Source organism: Oryzias melastigma, linkage group LG8 (genome assembly GCF_002922805.2).
Source record: "Oryzias melastigma strain HK-1 linkage group LG8, ASM292280v2, whole genome shotgun sequence".
Lineage (NCBI taxonomy): Eukaryota > Metazoa > Chordata > Actinopteri > Beloniformes > Adrianichthyidae > Oryzias > Oryzias melastigma.
The window spans coordinates 14,443,387-14,467,511 of record NC_050519.1 but is presented as its reverse complement, the minus strand read 5'-3'; the positions used below and the strand labels follow the sequence as shown (position 1 = coordinate 14,467,511).

The 24,125-nt window shown below is 37.3% G+C and overlaps 1 protein-coding gene across 1 annotated transcript in view; it reads left to right on the top strand.

The window, feature by feature from the left end:
• Positions 1-24,125, top strand: part of LOC112146317 (protein phosphatase 1 regulatory subunit 29) — a 97,327-nt gene that overhangs the window by 13,319 nt on the left and 59,883 nt on the right. The window contains exon 2 of the mRNA XM_024272084.2: positions 15,746-15,902. The gene's annotated coding sequence lies outside the window, so the exon portion shown is untranslated. The remainder of the gene's footprint in view (positions 1-15,745; positions 15,903-24,125) is intronic.

The following is a 24,125-nucleotide window of genomic DNA, read 5'->3' as shown; positions in this document are numbered from 1 at the left end:
CTTGTTATCACATCAACGACAAATTATTGCATTCTAATTCAATTATGACATTTAAAAAACTGTGAAAAACGAATTCTCAGATAATATGAACCATAATAATGTTGGGAACAAGTTATATTAAAAGAAGTTCTGAGGCATTTGATGTAATTTTGTTTTGTTTGTCAGCTTTTGTTGTTTTTTCCAACCATTCGATGTATTTATATTGCATTACAAAGAGATATTTGGTTAAAATAGTTTGGTTTAGTTAAATGAGGCAGAGATAATAAGTTTTCTTCTTTCTTTCCTCTTTCATTTTCACCAAAACTATAACTATGTAAATTATTGTTGTGTGCTATGATAATAAATAAATAAATAAATGCTTAAATATTTCTTATACTGTTATTTGGATACTTTAGACTCCAGAATGTTGTCAATCCAACATGACAAGAGAAACTAACTAACAGAAACTATCCTTGTGTCCAAACTCTTTCACTACTCACCACTTAGTACACGATACAGTTTGTTTGCCATTTACTAGAACTGTCCGAATATACAATTCCAGTGCTCAAAAATATTTCCCAGAAGTCTCTGCAAAAACTGATTTTAGTTGAGGTTTTCACTCTGGGAAATATTTAATGTAAAAAAAAAGTAGTGAGCATGGTGTTGGAATTGCTTCTAAAATCCAGGGCACTAGATGGTCCTGCACTATATATAGTTTTTAGTACTTGGGGAATTGGGAGGGAATTTGGACATGGCTGATATTTTCAGAATTCCATTTGACATTCCAGTCGGTGGTCAATCATTCTGAAGGACAGGAAGCTCTTAGAAAGCAGTTTTTAGAGAGCAAGGTGTCCAGAAGGGTTAACAGTAGTTCTTTTTTTATTTTAAGCTAACATTCAAACTAACTTATAAACCCATGGTTGACTTAATGCAAGTATAGTTTTGCTCAGAACTCTAAAAGGCAATCTCTAATAACAAAATGGTTATATTATGAAATTCAAATGTTTTTTTAAACATGTCTAAAGTGTATGATTGTCAGAGTATCAAATTATGAAGAAAAAAATAGACTCAACCCAATTTGTGCGTAACTTTGGATTTGTATTTGTAACTCATACAATAAGTTTTGTGCATAGATACAAACATATATTAAAAAAATACAAGTTACACATGCACACATTAAAAGTAGAACTGCTATGCGCACAAATCTTTAAAAATTATGGACAAATTTCTTGTTACACACACACATAACCACATTTCCAAGTGAGACAATGTCACCAGATATTCACAATCTAAGTTCAAAGCGGCTGATAAGAAAACCTTGATGACCCAGCATTCTAACAGCATTTAAACGCACCACTCATGGATGAATCTGGGAGAGTCTCACCTCAGATTCAAAGGTAATTGTGGTTTTGTATGTGCGTAACAAGAAATTTTTGCGTAATTTATTAAAGATTTGTGCGTGTGATTAGTTTTAAGGTATATTTTTAAGTTTTGCATGTGTAAATTGCAATTTGCATTTTTTTATTTCATAATTTTTGCACTTATCTACAAAATATATTGTATGAGTTACAAATTATTATTGTGCATGCACAAATCCAAAGTTACGCATAAATTACAAATTACACACACAGATGGGGGTGAGTCTATTTTCTCTCCATATAATTCTATAATTGTATTTTATGCCAAATATAAAGTGTTTTGGGTAGAGGGTCTAGTGTAAGCCCATTTGTTTTTGTTTTTGTTTTTTGTTTTTTGCCTATTCCTGCACCTACTTTTTTTAACGTTTTTCTTTACCTTTTTTTTTGCAATTTGTTGTGCAAACAAGCAATAAATAAATAAATTAGGCAAAAGTTTTACTGGAGCATCATGATAGGGAGGAAGAAACCACCGCAGCAAATGAAGAGAAAAAAAGGCCTTAAAGATAATAATTCTATGCTATAAAAAGAGCAAAGATAAACTGGTTATCAGGTTAAAATGGAAGTAAAAGCAAATATTATGTAGAAATGAGGGTGAAAGAGTTTGAGCGTGCTCATATTTGCCTTGCTGGATGGATGGATGGAACTGTGTTGTCAGACTCTGCGTGGATAAATCACCTGTGTGAGAGTCTGAGCAGAATAATTATAGTTTATGGCAGCGGATTAAAGATTAGATCTCTAAACATAACCTGCTGCCGGCATGCACTGCTTTTTGGAAGCTTTCAGCATTGCAACAGATTTTCAAAATAAAAAAGCCCACACCCTGACAGTGTGCATATGTGGATGCTTTGCAGCTTTACTCAAATCGAAAACGGGAATAATGTGATTTATTTTGAGATGTCTTGAACTGCTTAGTCGGGACTTCTGGGTTTGGAGCTGTGAAATGTAAAAAAAGAAAAGGATGTTGGCTTGAATTACAGTAATCGATACTCAAACAAATACTAGCCCTCCCTTCAGTCGGCGATAATATTGATTAGGCTGCATCCTCAGTTAAAACAAGTCTTCCTTCATTTTCCCGTCTCACAGGTGTGTAATCAAAGCAGAGCTGAATCACACAGACTGGACCGCGCGGCCCTGAACACACGCAGAGCTCACACTGTCTTGCTTACCAACACACAGCTTTAAGTGATGTGAGATCATCAAACAACCTAAAGAGTGGAAATGTGAGGAAGCGATTGAGGCAATATGTTCAGGGGATTATGGGGATTACCGATTTTTTTTTTAGTTCAATAACTAAAAAGGAACTAACGTTACAATTCACTCCTGCGGAAAACATTTATGATTTAAGGAGGTTGGGCTAAATTATAAGCTGCGTTCACATCGCACTCAGCAAAGTGTGTTCAAGAGACTTCTTCTATGGCAAGCAGTTTACCTTTAAATCAATATCTTTGATATCAGGATGTTTAAGCCTAACTAGCACAACTAGTTAACTAGTGACGATAAAATGGCTTTCACTGAAGGTACATTCAAACCGGCTGCGTTGACTCACGTTTAAGCCGCTAATTTCAATAAAAGTTCATGTAGATGCACATAAATCCATGTTTCCAGCGTCAACATCCAGAACACTCACATTCACGTGTTTTTAAGTGTGGTTGGAGGCTCTGCGTATAAATCAGGGGTTTATTGATCATGCTCTGCTACTTCTAAACTTCGACCAATCACAGACTCAGATTTTGTAGTAATGTTTGGGTCGCGTCTTTTTCAATACACGGAAGTTCCAACTGATTTTTTATTTTTCTCCCTAACTGGAATTATGACACTAAGTCAATTACTGTATATTGATGGAGTTGGAAAAGAAAAAGCCTTTTTTCTGGATTTTCTGGAATTGCACCAAACCTCTACCTCTAACTGTGAGTGACAGACGAGCGCTAGTAAACACTAAAACAGCAAAAGAAGAAGGGTCCCCTCCTGCTTCTCCCTACTTGTCCGGTGCTAGTCCAGTGTGAACACCCCCGGCTGAACGCGCATTCATGAAACCACGTAAAACACATTCTTGAACATGCAACACATGTCCGGTGGGAATGTAGCTTGAAAAGTCTATGGATAGGGAACACATTCCCACTTCCAAGTTGACACATATGGACATTTAGTTGAGGAACTCTCCGCGTCACTTTTTGACACTGTGGGTGTCTCCAACAGTTTGGTTTTCTGGGACCAGCAGATACTTCCTGTTTGGAACGCGAGGGGGTCAAAGGATGATCAGTCCAGCTCTCTCTATGTACTGTCTATGGTTTGACTTTATTCCAGCCTTTTTAAGGATCTAGAATGCAAATATTGGTGAAGACATAACCTATTTTAGACAAATAAATGGAGGTTGTGGTTGTGAGAAGGGGGGGGCTCCATGAAAACAGCTCCACTGGTGGCGATGTCACACTGCGATGCAGACGGTCCACACTGCTAACACCCACATGCTGTACATTAAAGTTAGACTGCTGCAGGGGGAAAAGACAATAAACATTTCAAGATGCAAAAATAGAGCAGACAGACTTAAAGACAGTCGGAAGGAAAGTCGATTTTCTCACCAAATCAGAGGAAAACTTTCCTGATTTTTTGTCCAAGAGCTGCTTCCATTAATCTCTAAGTGGATGACACATTTTGGCTCTGGTGTGTGCTTTTCTTTTGGCACACAGGCCTGTTTCTATAGATATTTAGAGCCACATTATAGGATAACATTGTGTGGTTCCAATTATAGTTCTATTTTCTCAGTTGTATTCACCAACTCTCTACTGTAAATGACAGCAAGAAGCAGAAATCTTATTAAACATTTATAGTTATTGTAAATCTGGCGCTGAGGAAAGAGCGTTCGCCTTGAATTTGTGAGTCTGTGAAGCAGTGGGGTTAGTAAATGACATCTCTAGATTCCTTTTGTCTAGAATCCGTGCTCTGATTGGACAGCCATTGAGTTACTGCAAAGCCCTGAGTATCTCATCAGGGTTAAATCACACAAGGGCCCGTCATGTTACAGTAAAATATCCCAGGTTGACAGTTGAATTTATTTATTCCCGCTGCTGCTGCTGCAGCTGAATGCAGTCGCTGCAGGAACGGCTCCACTTCTGCGCTTGACCTTACTCTTTGTGCCGAGAAGCACTCGAGGATTAAACTGGGATTTGTTGTGTGCAGGCTGTATAGTTTCAGGGTTTCAGCGTGTGTCTGTCTGCACAGGCTGCCAGATCTGACTGACATCCTTTGACAAACTGTAAACCACTCCGAGTCATTCTGTGTGCAAAACGGATGGCAATTAAATTATTCTGGAAGGGTGCTCTCTCGTGGATTGGTAGAAACTGACAGACACATAAAGAAAAAAAAAGCTTTTTTTCCTTCATATGTTTGTGCTTTCCAAGTTTTTGTGTTCAAAATGTTCATTTGTTTAAAAAATATAAAAGAAAAATAAAAACTTGCAATCGACAACATAATTTGTTAAGAAAAATCTGCCTGTAGCAGCAAAGTAAATAATCCAGAAGTCAGTGTTTCCACTTTAATCCCAACTTTAATCCTTCAGACAGAAGAAGGCAAAGCATTTGTCTTTATCAAAATCAAAACCAGATCTGTGCAAAAAGGAGGAGATAAAACACACAAACAAATCAAATAAAAGTCTAGATTGAGTGCAAAAATTTACATTTAATTTGATAAAAGGAGAGTTAAAAACTAAAAATGTCACTTTTTCTTAACTACCTGCTTCACTTTTCAAATTTTCCTTTAACAGCCAGGTTTTCTCTATAATAGATTGTTGCTTCCAAAAAAGAAGGAAGTAAAAAATCTCGTAATTCCAATGTTTGTAATAATTTTTCCCCTTCTGTGGTTCTTAAATATGCATTAATTAACACTAACGATGTCATAAATGTTCGGTCATTATAGTTCTTTAACAGTGCGATGGATAATAATTCCACATTTGCTCAGATTCTTCAAGCATCTCAAACTGTCTCCATCTGCTCGCAGGAGCCTGTTGGGCAGAGCTACAATGAAGATTGAGAAATACATTTCTATGTTCGCTTAAAGCAGAATAGAATCAAATACGGGTGGTGGGGGGAGAAAAAATGTTTTGTTTTTCTTCTATTGAATGAAAAATGCTGAAAAAATAATGATTTTAGCAGAGAAATAAGATGTTTTTTTTTTGCTCCTCGCATCCAAGATGTGGTGAAGATGGCACAGAAATAACACAATAAACGTGGCCAAAAAAATAAAAAATAAATAAATTAACATTAAATTGCAAGATGCTTCGGTCAAGTTAAAGTCCGCCCCCACATTGGCTTCTACACAAGACTTTTAATCACAATTCTAAATATTTCATTTGACACATCGCTGCATTTATTGCCTCTGACCGTTTTTTTGTTTAATGCGTCTATAGATGCTGATGTTTCTCCGCTCTTTAATAAAACCTTTTAATAAGTTAGGAGATTGTTTCATACTGTTGACTTTAGTGTTTGAGTTTTTCTGGTTTGTGCAGCAGAAAGCTTTGAATAAATAAAGAAATAAAAGCTCAGTTAGCTCTGTAAACACAGAGCCTGTACAGGCTAAAGTCTGCTGGGAGGGGTCAAGTCGGTAGAAGGGTTTTGAGTGCAAGGAATCGTGAGAAACTGCTGCTTCGGCATGCCATTAATTTTTAAGAAAGTGAGAAAGAAAAGATTGAATCTGCAGCCAAAAGGGGTTGTTGTTTTACTCTGAAAATATTATTTTTCTTTAATTAAACCGTTTTTTTAGTGATGTTTTGCTTTGTTACTCATAATCTGTTAATCAGCTTATTCATTTTATTTTATATATAAGTACATAACAGGTCTTTATTAATATGTAACATTGGTGGTCACCTATCAACCCACTTTTTACACACAAACCCCACAGCATTTTAGAAAAAAAACGTGTTTTATCGCATCTTTTTTGTCATAGGCGGGGGCGTCCAGTTTTAAGCAATCAGAGGTCCTTGACACTCTGATCCAGTGACGGCACATTCTGGGTGACACAACAATGGGACAATGCTACGCTCCGAAAAATTTAAGTTCAAATATCTGAACTTTGGTGAATCATTTGTGCATGGTCTGTGCATTTTAGAGCTGAGCCTTCAGTCTGTCATCCGCCAAAATCATCCTGGTTAATATGAACTATTTTATGTTTGTAACACAATCCTGTTATATAGGAATTTTTCATTATGGAGCAATTCCATCATAAAGGATCATTTAAATAGAATGAATTCACTAGAATTGCACGTACTTCTATACTTATGCCTTCACTGAAAGCACTGCAGGCCCTGAAGGTACGCCGTGTCGTGTCAACTAATCAGGAACTCAGCTTTGGTCTGTGACTTGTTGATGGTGATATTTTACTTAATTTAATTGGGACAATAATAAAAACAATTAATTCTTGTTTTTTCTTTTAATTCTCGAAATAATATAAGACAGCAAGTCGTCAAACTGGGTGACAGAGACAGAAGTACTGCTGAAAGCGTCCATCACGGTGAAGCTCACTGTACTGGGAGAGTCTCTGAATGATCTCATCAACTCAAACATGGAGGCATGATTACCAATCACAGATTTAAAACATCATCCAAGTCTTTGATGCATTGTGAATAAATATACAGTTTATACATCAATGAAGAAAGAAAACTTTTGACAGAAGCTCCTCCCACATGTGGTGGGAGTGTCAGTGAACACATTTTTGGACAAGCAGCAAATTCTACTTGCGTCTGAACAGAGACAAATTGTGCTGGGTGTGAACTCAAGTACATCACACTTTATGTTTCACTTTTAAGGCTTTAGTAAGAAAAAAAGAAAAAACCTGAACCCATTTTTACATTAAAAAGTTTCACAAAAGTAGTTTTTTGTTAATAAACATGATTTCACGTGATGCTGATGTAGTGAGTTGCTAACGGCAACAAGAGCAAAACTGTTTTGATCTCTCCAAAACATCTGTTTGTTGATGACTTCATGTCATTTAGGGATTTGTCTACTAAATTTAGAAGTGTTAAGCGTGTGCAGTGTGATACAGCTGTGTCTTCTTTTGTTTTTTCTCAGTCTTACATAGTTAAATCTGAAGTGAAAAGACAAAAGGTCCCCCTTGTTTCAACCTTTGGCATCATTACCTTCCCATTAGTGACACAGATGCTGGTTTATTCTCACCCTTTAGTGTAGTTAGCCCACCTGCCTCCTCCAGCGGCGTGACATCAGCTCAGGCCTTGACCCTTACACCTCCTCTACTCAGCCTGGAAAAAAGTTCTCGCTAATGGCATTTTTCTTACCTGGCATTATTTTGATGTTCGGTTTTATTATCTGCTTTAAAACCTTAAGCAGTGAAATAACAATACTTTTAAAAGGAATGTACCACTTTGGAAAATTGGCCAAAACAATACTTAAACGCATCAAATAATAGAATAAAAAGCCAGTTCTTTTTTTCTATGCATCTAAGGAAGGATTATGTGAAATCAGAATATCCTTAAAGTATATTTTGATAATAAAAAGTTGTGTAAAAATATATTTTTATGTTATGGGAGTGAAGGATTGTGTTCTAATGATGAACTGAATTCACAGGTGCCTGACTTTGCTATATTTTTTTGCATATCTCAAAATGCTCAAATGCCACATACATAAATGTTTTAGGCCTTTAGGTTCTGCAGTGCATTTTAGATTATGTCTTCTTAACTGACAGTAATCATATGTCTATAGAGATTCTTCTTTGTCTTTATAATCAGCTGTTAATAACCAAATTGCAGCAGTTGGAAGAAATACATTTGATTAAATCTAATAACGTGCTCAGAGGGCCATGCTGTAGCTCGTTTTATTGCCTCAGTTTCTGTCTCATAATCATTTAGATTTTTGGCACTGATTAATATAAATGTCTTGTCTGTGGATGTTTGAAATTGAATTCCATCCCTGATCTTAAGGATCCGTAATAACCTGAATCTATGATTGTAGAGTATAAATATTTGATAATAAGTCCTGAACCGGATGTTGAAAATGGTAAGGTCGAACTGGGGTGGGATTATATAAGTTCGCTTCCTCACACTTCCTTTTCAAACGATCGACTTGTGATTGATAATGTAAGATGATATTTTATTACCTTGTGGCAGTTTCACCCATCTGAAACTCCACACAGGAACTCACACATGCACAACATACATTCAGGGACCAAGCTAATGCCAGTTGGGTGGGTGCACACACTCTACTGCAAAACATCTAAGCAAGATCTCTGATAACACTACAAACACACATGCACACAGGTTTCAATTCCTTTATTATTTTGAGTGTTTGGTTTGGATGTATTATGTTAAATGATTTTTTTCTGTTGCTGACTTATGTTTGCTTACCTTTCAGTTGTATTTCCTGGTCAAAGGACCCGAGCTCTGCTTTTGGCAGGCTTTTGTAGTGCCTGACCAAAAGCCAGTCATTAAGCCCAAAGTGGAATAACCTGGTCCAGGGGAGGGGCCATGTATTATAAATTGCCATGTTCACTGTGTTGGGGGTGGTGTGTCTAATGTTGGCTTCAGTGAGGCTGTTACCTGCTGTCAAATAAACACAAAAGTATTTTTCATAGGCACAAAGTGTATGTCTGTTGCCTTTGCCTTGGACCTGCCAGTCACACTCTGGACCAGAGTGTGACATACCTGATTGCTTGAAATAAACCATTTAATTCATTCATTCAAATCATGAAGTTTTAATGAAGTCATTCAAACAGTGCTGTGAAGACCAGATATATGAGCACCAGTAAAGCATTCACAGAAGAAGAGATTTATGATTTTGTTGAGTATCAGACTTTTATGAAACTTAAAAATGGTAGCTTTGCTGTCTGACTATAATGTGAAACACGTTACTGTTATAAAAGAAGTAGAGAACTTCTGACAGCTCAGTCAGGACAGAACTGTGGTTTTAGTCGTCGGTTCTGAAGGAAAAGAAAAAGATTGTTTCATAAAAACTGAATATTTATTAAACTTTCTTCTTAGTGAGAAGGAAACCTTGGTGTATGTTTGACTGAATTTGATTCCATATATCAGAAATAACAAAGAGCCGCTCACAGAGGTGCTAATGCATGCTTTTATTTCTAGCAGAACAGAGGATTGTAATGCCTCGCTCTCTGGTCTTCACGGAAAAGAACATGAGAAACCTTCAGTTAATTCAGAGCTCAGCCAAAGGGTGGTAACCATCCATCCATCTCTCCCTTTATCCCTCCATTCGTCCATCTTTCCATCCATCCATTTGTTTGTCCATCCATCCATCCATCCAACTGGTCATCTTTCGATCCATCGATCCATCCATCCAAATATCCCTCCATCCGTCCATCGCCCATCCATTTATCCATCTATCAATTTGTCAGTCCTTCCATCTGCTCATCAATCCATCCACTCATCCACCGATCCATCCGTTTATCCATTTATCCATCCAGCCATCCATCTATGTTCACCAGTTCATCATAGAGTTCACTAACTCATTACACCCACTTTTAAAAATGGCTGCATTGGCTCACCTTGTGCATCAGAATTAATTTTAAGGTTCCTTTCATTGTTATTAAATGTTTTATGGTCTTGGGTATTATAATTCATCCAATATGATCATGCAGAACGAGCTCGCATGGCCCTTAAAGTCCTCGGGTACAGACCTAGTTATTCCAAACGTCAGAATGAACACACAAGTTCAGGCCTTCAACAGTCATTACTGTGTTGGTGAATACAGAACCTCAAGGCTGCAGAGACTGTTTGTTTTATTAACAGAAAACTCAATAACTACCTTTTTATCTTGACTATAAGCTTAAATTTAGAAAAATATTTGATTTATTTTTTTGTTTTTGTTTTCCTGTAATAAGTTTTATCCATGATCATGGTTCTTCTGAATTTATTTATGCAAAACTTTTTTGTGATTTTCCATGCACTTATTGCTTTTAGTTTCATTTGATCTTTAATTTTATTATTTTGACAGTTTTTAAATACATATTTCGTTTTAACTCATGGGGGTCCTCCACACCAGTGAGTAGGCCTTATCAGTGATCAGGGGTGTTGCAGTAGTGAAATCCTGGATCTGACTGCTTTATTTGATCGGGAGAATCCTGCGAACGAAATTATTATTCTGTAAATGTTCAACAAATCTATTGAAATCTCTTTATAAATTAAGTTTGATTTGATAATTGCTTTTTAAAAGCATTAAAATCAAACAGGAACTGTTATTGCAGACAGTCCCACACACAATAAATAGTTTGATATTTTTTGGATGAGCTGGAATATTGAGTCAACATTAGTGGAAAACATGCCCGGAGCTCCTTCCAACTCCATATTTGATGCCTTGCAGCCTTTCCAACCATATTTTATCAACTTGTGATCACTTCTCCTTTGCCGCCCCCCCATTCTATGTGAAAATAAAGAGCTTTAGTGCTGTACTTACATTGGAACTCCTCTTAGATAATATAACCCACTTGTGTAACCCACCCATGAGAAGATGTGGGGGCTATAGGAATTGCCAAGCACGACAAGGCTTTTTCTGTGTACCTGTGTATGAATAAGAGATTCTTTTCAAGTTTTTGCGTCGTTCCAGTTACAGCTTCATTTTGGATGCGGTTGACACCAGCAGAAAAATAAATGAAAAGCCTTTTAATCTGAAAACATGAAAGTATTTATATGCACAACTACAGAGAAGAAGTTTCTTCTTGGGACTTGCTGAAACATGTTCTGTGGATGCACAAGAGCATCTTTCTGCTCTTTCAGAGTAGGGCAGTTATTTTTAACTGGTGGCCAAATAGTTCATGTCCAAAGAAGTTGTAGGAATCCTTTTTACCCAAAGAATATATTGATTGGGAAATTATATCAAGTCAATCCCATAGGAGTGGGATTTGATGATGTAATCACAAAGTAACAAAGAAAATGCAATGACTTGGTTTCATTACAGACAAATATTCTAATTAAAGTTAATGAGTTAGAACCATGTTTGCCTCATTTGTGCCGCACAGCAGCATATCACCCCATTTCAACGTAGAAATTAACATTCAAAATCTGCTGTTTTTAATCAGAATCAATCCTCTTTTTTTGGATGATTTTTTCACAGAAATTTGGGATTTTCTTTCAGTGTTTATGCATATAACTGTTAAGTTAAGTGTACCTAATGATTGACAACCACATGGAGGTGTGTTGCTATGAAAATGAGTGCTACTTGTAGTTTTTTTTTTTTTTTTTTTTGCAAAACTGTCGCTTAAAGAGACATTTTATGCAGTTTGAAGACTGTGATTGTAATTATAAATACCTTTACATAACACTTTAATTACTCACTATCCTTATTTGTATTGTCATAAACAGGTCTGACACACAAACACTGTTTTTTCAGCAGACTCCTGGCCAGTCAAACACTCCCTGGTTTAGAAATCTGTCTTTTTGTAAGTACCGGTTTACGCTAATTTTTGTTCTTAAATTGGTGCCAGAAGAAGGATTAAAAAAAAAAAAAAATCTTTACAGCAATGTTTCTGAAGCACTGATTTGTAATATATAAAGATGCAACAAAAGCCTATGTAAAGGGTTTACTCTTTTACAGTTTACAATACAAGTTTGGACAACATATTAACCAGTTTTGAGCTCTTAGGTCTTGTTCATAGTGGAGTTTGGCGTGTGACTGTTGTGAACAGGTGTCTTTGATATAGATAACGAGATCAAACAGGTGTCATTAATTATGGTAACGAGTGGAGGACATCCTGTCTGTGAGAGACACAAATCTTGCTTGCCTGAAGGTGACCAAATTCTTATTTTCCACCATAATTAACAAATAAATTCTTTAAAAATCAGTGATTTCTTGGATTTTTTTTCTAATTTTGTCTGTTGTTACGGCCCTGGTGTATCCGGCACTCTTTGTGTATGGTTTGTGTGCTTGAGTTTTAGTTTTGGTGAATGAGTTGGTGTGCTTGTGAGTTTTCTTTTCTGTAGGTGTCTTGGCTGAAAGCTGCAGCTCTGCAGAGTGTGGACCCGCCCATCTCCACCTGGACCTCATCACGCAATCAGCTGAGGACCAGTGACTGCAGATCCACACCTGCATAAAAGAGCTGACTTCCCATCAAACAGCGGCAGCTTTTGTAACACCCTTTCTGGTGGTCAGCTTGCCCATGGTGAAAACACAACTTTAAGTTCCAGACCTCTTTCTTGTGGACTTTGGTGTGGAGCTTATTGTTGAGAGCCTGTGTCAGAAACTGGTGAAAGTTTGTGTGTGTGTAAGCATATTTTATAGACCTGGTGAATCTGTCTCTGACTCTCATGTGGAGAGAATTTATGTTTTGTATAGATTTAACCCTTGTTTTCTTTTGTTGAAATTCTATTTATGTTAAATTTTGCAGCTAACAGCAAATTAAAAGCTGCACACCACTACAGCGCTCCAGTCTGGGTTCTTATTTTTCTATGTTACACCTTTTCTCCCTCCCCCTCGGTTGGGATCGTAACACTGTCATAGTTGAGGTTTACCTATGATGAAAATTACAGGCCTCTCTTATCTTTTTAAGTGGGAGAACCTGCACAATTGCTGGCTGACTACTTTTTTTGCTCAACTGTATCGGAACAGAGCTTTGAAAGAACAAGCCTAGAGCAAGATTTGTGACATTTGCACCACTTCAACATTCCGCACAAAACCTCTTCTAACTGCTTGTAATGCATTCCTAATCAGTAGAAAATGAAACAGAAGACCATCCTTACTTTTCCAGTGTAAACAAGAATGAGCTTTTACTGTGTCACACGTCTATAGCTTTAGACTGTGTTTTTCTGTTTGAGAGATTTGTAAAAATGTCATTCTTTGTCACTTCACCAGACTGTTAAAATCACTCACTGATGACTTCATGACTGAAGGTGTATTTAATAGCAGACATCCTGGACGGTGTCTGTTTTAATTGGCCCTTACAGATCAAACCATCTGCCACCTTGTTACAATCTGACGGATCAGGAGCTGTAATTATCATCATTAATGTTAACTTGCTTTTATGCCACAATGGAGTTAATCTAGGATGAAAGCTGAAGCTTTCAGGAAGTCAGCAGACGACAAACAGAAGAGACAGACTGTAACCTGGAGTCTTCTTCGTGGCTCTGTCAATCTCAATAGCTTCAGTCATTTTGCAAATTGGTTCATTTTTTGGTGATGACTTCTGTGGTCTGGTTGACTCAAAGAACAAAGTTTTTTATTTTTTTATCATTTATTAAGCCCAAATGCAAAGAAAAAAAGATGTGCTGCTTCTGAAGGGAAATACATTTAGATTTTTTAGCATTCATTGATCGAATTTTTGTTCATTTGATCATTTTTGTTTTAAAAAAAAAGTCTTGGAGAAGGGTTAAGAATAAAGTCACTCTCAGTGGCCTTCAGAATGGTTGGATGTAGGCTAGGTTTAGGACTGGCACCCAGGATACCTGGGTTTGCTTCCCAGGACCCAATGAGACAAAAAAATTCATATGTGGGTCCTTAAGCAAGACCCTTTGCTCTGCTGTCTATCTGGGTTTTCCTGTGTCTTGAAACTACTGCGTGTCAGGAAGGACCTTCTGTGCAAGAAAGCTTTGGTGACCCCTTACAAGATGAATAACACTTCGTGGCCTCCAGATTGGTAGGAATGATTGTACTGTTTATTTGAAGTTAAAATGTTCAGTTTGTAGCAGCTCAAAGACTACTTGCGCTTTTTAAGACATGGTAAAGAAAGGAGTGTTCTAAAGCAAAATAGAAAACTCAAAATGTCCTTCACGGACATCTTTGAAACCATTAGGAACACATGTCAGCACAAAACCTGGAAGTATTTTCAGACCGAGAAAACTACGATTTTTATTTTATTATCAGAGATTTATTGAGGTTAATTTGTCTTTAAACTCGATTAGCCCAGGAGAACTTATAGAAGTGTTCACACCCCTCTCAGCAACGGATGATCAAGGGGTCCTTTTCAATGAAAAGTCAATGTTAAAATGCGTTTTGGGCTTCAAAACTCTCACATTGATTCATGCACAGATATGCTAGTTTTTACAACCATTTTTGGGCTCTGGGTATAAAATGCGTGGCCAATGAACACGTGTTACCTGAACAATCAAGGACTCGAGTTTGTAGTGGCGTATGGATTAGGTTATTCTGGGGAACCCAGATATGGTGATTAGCCTTACAGTATATGGATTTGTTTTCCATATAAAGATAATTCAAAGCCCTTCTCCTTCATGGTAATCCATATCTACCACTGCAAGATCGCAATGAACCGAAACGCTTTGTTTTTGTTACCAAATTATGAAATTTGCTATATTTATTTATTTATTTTTTGGATAGGAGCCATTAAAAATGTTCAAAAAGTTTAAAAATCAAAAATAAATTAAAAACGAAAACATTAGCTTAATTTGACACTAGCTATGTCAGTATCCCCCCCCCCCACTCACTGTGTTGTGCACTATATAGTGGATTCGCCATTTTCTAGTGCTGTCCGAATCCACTAATTCCAATGCTGAGTGCAATAGAAACTTCCCAAAGGTCTTTGCGAAAAACTGACCGTGAATGTATTTACATTTATTTTTTTAATAAACCATCCACATTTTCACCTTTAGAATTTGATGGGGTCAAATCAGTGATGTCATATCTGGCGTTTGGAAAAACGAAAGAAAAGTAGTGAGCTGTATATCGTTTTTTTAGTAGTTAGGGGATAGGGAGGGAATTCGGACACAACCCTTGTGAGTGTGAGGAAGCCCCTCTAACCTCTGACGTTTTCATTGATGAAGAAGAATGTGACCAAAAATGACTCAATTGTAATTTAATCTTTTCAGAAATGAATTACACAGACTACTCTGGATCTCTGCCATTTAAAGACACAACTTTGTAAAATGGACTCCACAAATATAGTCCTCGAGGTGGGTCATGTGTGCTTCAGGCCAGTGTTTGTTAGGACAGGAGAAACCCCCCATGGCCTTTAATACCTTATATAATCGTCTTCACCAAACCTACGTCAGTGTCCATGATCCTGTTCCTTTCAACAAGATAATTTACAGCTTTGATTTTCAGTGGAAAAGTACTGATGAGGTCATGGAAGCTTCCTCTGAACTGGTTTCAACTGGTCAGGAGCTCCATGTGGGTTTATGTAACAATGTCTTCATCAGTTTGTAACAGGATATAAAAGTGTAACTTACTGTAAAAGTATATCAAATATATAAAAACCCATTGTGTGTCGATTACAGTGTTTCATAATTGACTGTTCACCTACACGACTGAGTTAACTTTTGGGTTTACACTGGACAACTGGAGAATGATGGAGGTCTGCTTCCAATGACTGTGGTTGTAAGAGCAGTGCCTCCATTTTTATCTGAAATTTGACTGCTCTTTTGTAAAAATGTTTTCATTCTGTTTCAGATCCCATTTTATCTCCTCCTGAACGACAGAGGAACTTTTGAAAGTCCAGGGTAGGATACACAAGAGATCTGTGGTCCAGGTGCACATGCCAACTTTCACAAGACTTCTTGTCAAGAAGAGAAAAAAAGGGAGAAAGACCTGAAAAGACAGAAAACTGGTTGGTGAAACTTTTCGATTTCAAGACATTTTTTAGTGACACATTAGATTAGAAACAGTACCCAAAAGTATGTTCTGGGATTTGCTGTAGTCATAGTCTAGCGCATACACTTGTGCATGTGTGTTAACTTTATTCAAATATTCTTCACGCACAGTTGTGAGAGTGCTGCTGTACAGTTTAGCCAAAGGATTAAAGCTTTCGTTAGTTTCATTGCAAGCATATATTATGCCATTGTTTCTGCTCCTATTGCACCTATTCACTGACAACACTGCCATTAGTGCTGACAGCGCTTCATTTACCAAAGCTATTATATTCTTTGTCCCGTGTGTGAGTGTGGTGTGCGTGACAGGCAGAGATAAAGAAAAAGAAGTAATTGTTGTAATTATTTCTTTTCCGATCTGTCCCCGCCTACTGTGCTAACATCCAGGAGATTGCCGCCGTTCCGAGAGGAATGCGGTGCAGAGCAACCCGACCCAATTTGTTCACCTTTGTATTCGTGACACGAAGATTCAGCACCATTTTCGGGTGCTCGTGTGCCATTATTTTAATTACTATTGTCAGGAAGAGATGCTGCGTTTCTGACAGAAAAGCCACAAAAAAAGAAATAGTGCCTCGGATCACTACTAAAGATTTAGGTTTTGCCAACAAGAAAATCTTACTTCAAAAGTACTGACACAGCAAATGAAAAAAAAAGTCAAGAAAGCTTTCATTTATCAACTTTGTTAATAAAATGTATTTTTTGGGGGGTTCTTTAGCCAAATTTGGAGCAAATTTATGACTTTTCTGTGTTGAGGAATAACAATAAAATAAGAGGCTGGTGTAAATATCCATATACCAGCTCCGGTATTTCAGCTTGATGCTGACCGCACAACAGATACAAGCTGATCGCTCTTGGCAATTCCTTGAGCTTTACTTCATATTCTGTAAGCTCCTCTCAGTCACGAGATCTATGGAAATGTTAGACTAGTCCTTATGACTTTTTCATTCATTTTTCCACTTTCAGTTATCTATTTCCATGGGCTTTTAGGATTCTCATTGTTAGTTGCTGCAGTAGAATAATGTTGACATATGTACACCTCATGGTTTGCTTTTTGATGGCACCCCTAAACACAGGGCTTGTTAGTGGTGAAGCAACTGTTCTGTGACCATGTTTTGATTGGACCTGAAGTTTATAGAGGAAAACAAACAATTCTTTGTTATGAATTCAAGTTTAGGATGAAGCTGAATATTGTAATTGCTGCACTATATAAAGCAACACAGTCAATGAAGGGTCTATTTTTTTACCCCTGTGTCATAAGAGTGTGCACTGAACTATGAGGTGCATTATGGGAGAAAAAAACAGTCAGAGATAGTTCCGTCAGTCAGACTTGATTAACTGTGTTCACAGTAACTCCAGAACTTGTTTGTAAAATGCTACACGTTAGCCATGTTAGTTGTGTTACTCAATTCCTGTAACTCTCAGCCTTGGTTGCAACATGTAAAAAACAGACTGATACCAGTAAAACAAACATTACTGTGACTATGCTAACTCCCCACTTTGCTAGTAACAGTGAGACATTGGAACATGCTAGCCGTCTAAGCGTATTAAAAAAAAAGGCTGATACCACAAAAAAAAAAAAAAAAGTTACTGTGACTATGCTAACTCCCAACCTTGTCACTAACACGTAGAAAAAAAAAAAGTCCTACACATTATCCACATAAGCATGTTCACAATACCTGTAGTTGTCATCCTTGGTTACAACACGTGAAGAAGAACAGACTGATACCGCTAAAACAAATGCTACTGTGACTAAGCTAACTCCCAACTTTATTTATAACAAGCAAAAACACACACTGCTACACTTTAGCCCCTTTAGCGTGTCCACAGAAACACCCAATCTTGTTTGTAGCACATGAAGAAAGCCGACAAATGTTACTGTGACTATGCTAACTCTCAAGCTAGTTACCATTTAAAAAACTGTTTTTCCATTGGCTGTGTTATCGTATTTACAATAAAACCAAACAATGACTCAAAGTAAAGTGTGACGATGTGCTTAGATGATAGTGTGTAAGATTGACATAAGTCAACCTTATCATTAACTTTTTTTGTGTTGGTTTGGTAAATGGAGCAATAAACCCAAGGCAGCTGGAGAGATAAGAGGCTGTGTATGGGACTATGACTAGGATTGAGTTCCCCCGGGGGCACATCGACCTTAATTCAGTGTTGTTTCTTATGCAAGATCCTTGGTGGTACTGGCTAATCAATGTAGCCCTAAGAGGGACCGGGTCTGGGTGTCCCTGTGCTGGTCCCCAGCCTGGATAAAATACAGAGCTTTGTCAGGAAGGGCATCCATTATCCTCCAAACCACATATGCGAATCAGAGAAAGCTGATTCCCTGTGGTGATCCCTGAGAAGATGCGTCAAAAGGTGAACAACACAATTTTCAGAATGAAACCATAGTATTGTGACACTTTTAGCAGTCTTGACTGCTGATACAGTTTAACCCCTTAACACCAGAGCTTCAGCTCCACTGTTGACATTGTTTCGATTACTGTAACTCTTCAACCGTTTATGTAATTACCGTATCTCCAGTGAATTCTGAAGCGGAGAAAAGCAGCCTTGAGCTAATATGCAGCACTGCACCTCCGGTGTTGAAGTGAAAATGGAAACTCTCCTTGAGTCACTGGTTCTGATCCGTTATAATTAGTCAAAGAAAGGTTTTAAATCTAAATAATTAATGTGAAAATAAACACAAAAAGGGAAATCAGAGACACAAAGTGAAGAAATGAAAAGGCAGTTTTTAGAATTTGTGAATTCTAATATAACCTGCAGGATGGTGGCTGTGAAGGGAAGGGTTGATGCTAATCCACAATAACACACTTCCCTTTTATAACCTTTGTTAGAAACAATAAACAACATTCTTAAAAAGTATTCCCTATAAAAGAAACCTTTGTGATAAAAGTTTTAGCACATCAGAGCAACAAATACCTCACTAACTGCTCATCCAACTGTTGAAAAACCACTGTGACAGCAGTCAGAGCAAAATGCTTTCTGTTTTGTTTTTGGAGTTTTTGAGAAAACAGACAAAAAAGCAAAGATGTCATGTGTGCTCACCTCACCTCTCAGAAAAACACACTCGCTGATGGCTGCGTTTAAATGTTTGTAGACATTTCTGATGATTTAGGCTGCCCAAGAGAGAACCTCAGCACTGATATCTGCAAAAAGAAAAAGCTGAAAAGATACATAAAAGCTGCTCGACTGAAGCGCTCCTAAAAGAACAATTTTGTGTCTCCAGACAACAACAACAGTCAACACAGAGATCCACTGTCAGCTGTCAGTCCTTGATAAACTTAAAAAGTCTATGAAATAAATAGTATAATAGAGATGTTTTTTTTTTTAATGTGGATCTTTTCATACAATTTTGCTTGACAAGCGCTTGAAAGCAGTAAAATAGTTTAATGCTGGGGATATATTACAATATTTAGCTTAAAAACAATCAAATCAGCTCAAAGGTTTCTCTTTTAAAGGTAGTTTGGAATATTTATTTATTTATTTATTTTATGAATGGCTCAAAAAATTAAAGTGATCAATCTAACAATGGAATTCTAGAAATTAGAGTTTAAAATATATATATATTTTTTATTTTATACTGATGCCAGATGTGAGGTAGACAGGTTTGATGACAGTTTTTTAGAGTTTTTATATGTGACATTTACCAAGATGAGGATTTTTCTTTAAGTAAAATGCATAGATTTGTATTTCCAAAACTTTATTTAATTAAAAAATCTGTATGAGTAAACAGCCTAATGAAGTCAATATGTCCAGGGTTCTTTCACTCATGTCTCTGGACTATTTTGGACGGTGTGCAAAATGATGGAACGGTCAAAAGACTGCGCTCAAACGGTACCCCCACCATCCAAAATTCATCAAAGCTTTTTTAAAAGTAATTTCTGTACGCAAGGCTATGCAATTAATTCATAATATTCAAACTTGTCAAAGTATATCATATTTGTACATGATTTGTTTTGATGGTTTGCAGTTACTTTGGCTTTAGGAAAAGGACAAAAAGCTGATAAAAAGATGCATAGAAAGACTTGGAGGAAGAAAAAAACTATACATATTTTTATTTTTTAATTTTGTATTTATTTTACTTGTGTAAAACAACTAAAATAGGAGCAATTCTGTTGTAAAATTAAGCGTTTCTCTGAGAAAATCTTTCTTATTAAAATTTTTTGATGTTTTAATCCATAGTTTTTTTTTCACAGCAATAACAAAAAAAGGGAAAGTCAAACCTGGTAACAATTTCTTAAGAAATCAATATTGGACTTCTCAAAACCTTTTTAAAACTGTAAGAAATGATTGTGTTTCAAGTATGTGCTCCTGTCATTTGTATGTAGACTCACCTGTGAGGAGTAACAGGTGTGAGTAATCCAGAAACCACACGTGTGACCAGTAATAAAGGAAGAATGGACGACTCAACCTTTTGTGTGTTGTGTCCCACTGAGCGTGGAGAAGGAAAGTGGAAAAAGGCGTCTGGGGATTTCAAAGGAAACAAAAATGAAAATCTCAAGGCTACAAGTCGAGAGAGCGTCGTGTCTCTGTGTCCACTGTGTGCAACATTATCAAACGGGTTGACTTTTCTTCTCTTTTTATTATGTACCAGAGCCAAAAAAATGAAAGAAAAATCAACAAATATCCGTTCAAATAAAGTGCCTTGTTCTTTGACATAAAATAAAGGATGCTGCTGTTTTTGGTCACAACTGTGTACATTTTTACCTAAAGCAATTTTTTTTTTTTTGTCTTATCTTTTTAAAAATATTTTTTCTTTTTAGGTATTTATTATATTATGACATCCTATAGTGGTTAGTATGAAAACTAAAAAAAAAAAACTGATGATAGAAATAAAAAGGTGCATGCTAAAATAAAACAATTGAAACTTAAAATAAACACAGACCATACTGTTCAAAAAATTGTTAACACTTTTGGTTGGCCTACTTGCTCTGCAAAAATCATTTTAAATTTCAAAACAATTTTTTCTTAATAAGGTTAAATAAATGTACGTGAGCTCACAGTTGTTGCTGCCCCCATACTTGCTATAAGGTGATACACATTCCTTCCAGGATGCAATCATTTGGCACGAGTTGGTTCCTTATTTGCGCCAGCGAGCAGTGTGATCTGCAGCTTCTCTGTGGGAGCCATCTAGTAGTTCTGTGTCATGCCAGGGAAACCCTTGAATCACAGAAACAGCTCATGTCCCCTAATTTAAAGAAAAAAAAGAAAAGAAAAACCTCAGCATGAACTCTGTATCGAGAGAGATCTAAGCATCAATCATATCAAGCTTCATGGCATCTAACTGTAAACATGCGCACACACAGACAAAAAGGAAATAACGTGATTTTAGCATAAAAAAGATTCCATACAGGGGCGGAGCTTGGGGTGGGCAAAGGGGCCCCCAATATTTTTGAGTCAACATTATTATCAATATTGACAAAGTAAAAAAAAAAACTCAATTAAAGCTTCTTTAAGCATTAGTAATAGCACCTCGACTAAACTTACTGCCATTTAATAAATAGATAAATAATAAAACATGTATTTTTGATCCTCCATTTGTAATGAACTCTTCCCCACTGGTTCCAAAATGAAGATTTTTGTTGCTAAATCCAGTTGAAATGGCCTAAGAATTATGTAAATTATGTCAGAATGCACAACCTAACACAAAACATGCCTCACCAAACAGCAGAATAAAAGTCCAGAATTGTGGTTTTGTTTGAAACTTGTGTTCACATGCAGACGCAGTAACAGCGGTTGACCTCACGTCCGCAGAAAACATGTTGGACCTCCTTTAATTGAAAGCAGTCTCTGTAGATTTGGATTGATTTTTGGAAACGACAACAACAAAACCAGATAACCTCGTAGACCTTGACCAAGATGCATGAAATGTTATGTGGCTTCATGAGTGAAGCAGCGTAAGTCTCCAGAAACAAAAAAAAAAGTCAACCTTTTCACTATATTTATACTCAATATTTCTGTGAGGATGAATTTTCTACTCCAAAATAAGGCCTGGAGGAAGGATGCAAGCGAATTCCTGCTTCTTTTTCTGCTCTCGCTCACATTATAAAGCACATTTTGCACCAAAAGAGAGTCAAAAATGAAGGTAAAAGCATAAGGAAAGAAGTCGATTGTGAAATTGAGCAACATTTAGATAAAATCTGGACCCATAAAGTGACAAATCTACAGTTAAAAAAAAAAAAAAAATCAGAGGATCAACAGTAAATTTAGTTCAACTCAAAAAAAGTTGGCAAGTGTGCCAAGAAACAAAACGTCTCCTCAAAACTCAAGTCAGGAAATGATCTGTGCTACTTTCTCTTTGTAACAGATGAAGTCACAGCCTGTGTGTTGGAACACCCAGCTCTGCCTGGACCACGATCAGGAGGGAGACACAGATGTACAGATGGAGCTTATTATGTTGACTTCTTTCTCAAATAACCTTTCAAAACTCAGGAGTCATGTGACTCAGCTGTCATGTTGCAACACAAAATCTGAGGGATCTCTAAAAACACGCCTGCCAACTCTTTAGAAAGGTCTTCAAGTCTCCAAGTGCAGCTCTAATTATAACAGTTGCTGCTGTGATTTGTAGACCCACTATTGGAAAAAATCCTTAAAATAAAATCCTTATTTTAAATCCTTAAAAATTATTATCATAGGATAGATTTTCTCAAAAAAAAGTATTTTTTGTGTGTTATTCTTTTAAAGCTCACTTGTATTATGTTTATTTTTTGGCTGCTCCAAAGGTGAAAGCCTGACATGTTAAAAAAAAATGTCACATTTTTATCACACAGTTTTCTTCCAGGAAACAAATTTATACTCAGGGGAAAAGTGTGCAAAGAGTTGTTGTGTAAACACAGTATAAGCATCTGTCTAGTGTGGAGCATGAGCTAAGAAAAAATTCTAGCTTTGAAGACAATTTAATTCAATGAAACCGAAGTTTACAAGTTAGGAAATTAGAAATTTCCTAATTTTCCCACTCCGATCATCTTTTAATTTTATTTTAAAAGCGGCCTTTTATTTTAGCCAAAATAAAAAAAAAAACTGTTATTTTTCAGGACATAGTTTCTGAAGAGCGGCAGGAATTCAATAGAAATTCACCTCTGAGTTGTGGGCGAGACTGCTGACACGAAGCAACCCCGCCCCCTCTCTACCTGGCTTATGGCCCACCCATCTTTTCTTCATCACAAATGAGCTCATTTCCAAACTGCAGGTTTATTTTTTATTTTTATTGTGTCTACTTCTGATTCACAACTATGTAAATAAAGAAATACTCAAAAATGCAATTTATTGGCTTAATAATCTTAATTTTTATCTGCCGTCATCAGAAAAATGCCACAGGAACCTAAACATTCTCACACCCAACTGGTCATACATGGAGGTATGGTTTGGGCCCCCTCCATGTTGCTTTTTGATGTTTTGGGTGTCCCCAACTCGCCGTTTTTTGACGTGCTGGCTATTTGGATGCGGAACTGCTGCGATCCAGTTCTGCGTCGCAAGGGTTGGAGATTCCTGATTAGGGTATGCATTTTTTCCATGTCTGTGGCCCGGTACCAAGCGGCCCTCGAACCGGTACCGGTTTGCGACCCGGAGGCGGTGGACTTCTGTTTTAATGGGAACAACCAGCATGTTAAAAATGACGAGTTGAGGACATCCAAATGTCAAAAAGTGACCCAGAAGGGGCCCAAACCATATGTCCATACGTGGCGAGTTGGGAGTGAGAATGAGTTGTCACGGCAACACATCCTAAGGTACCGGCACCGGTCAGAGGGGCACTTGGTACTGGGCCACAGACAGGGACAAAATGTATACACTATTCAGGGGACCCGAATCGGTACCTGGACACAGACCAGTACAAGGTTAGGGTTAGGGTACCGGTACTTGGGTACCCGGTACTGGTTCCACCTCCAGTACCACGACCTGGAGGTTGGGGACACGTGATTTAATGGGAACAGCCAGCATGTCAAAAAGTGGCGCGGAAGGGGCCCGAAACATACATCCATACATGACGAATTGGGAGTGAGAACACTAAAACCCCAGTTTCCAGATAGCCTAGCGGTTAAACTCCTGCTCTAGCAATCAAGGGGTTGCGGGTTCAAAACCAGCTTCTTTGTTGGGCTGCACGGTGGCGCAGTGGTTAGCGCTCTTGCCTCACAGCGAGAAGGCCCTGGTTCGACTCCCGGCTGGGACCTTTCTGT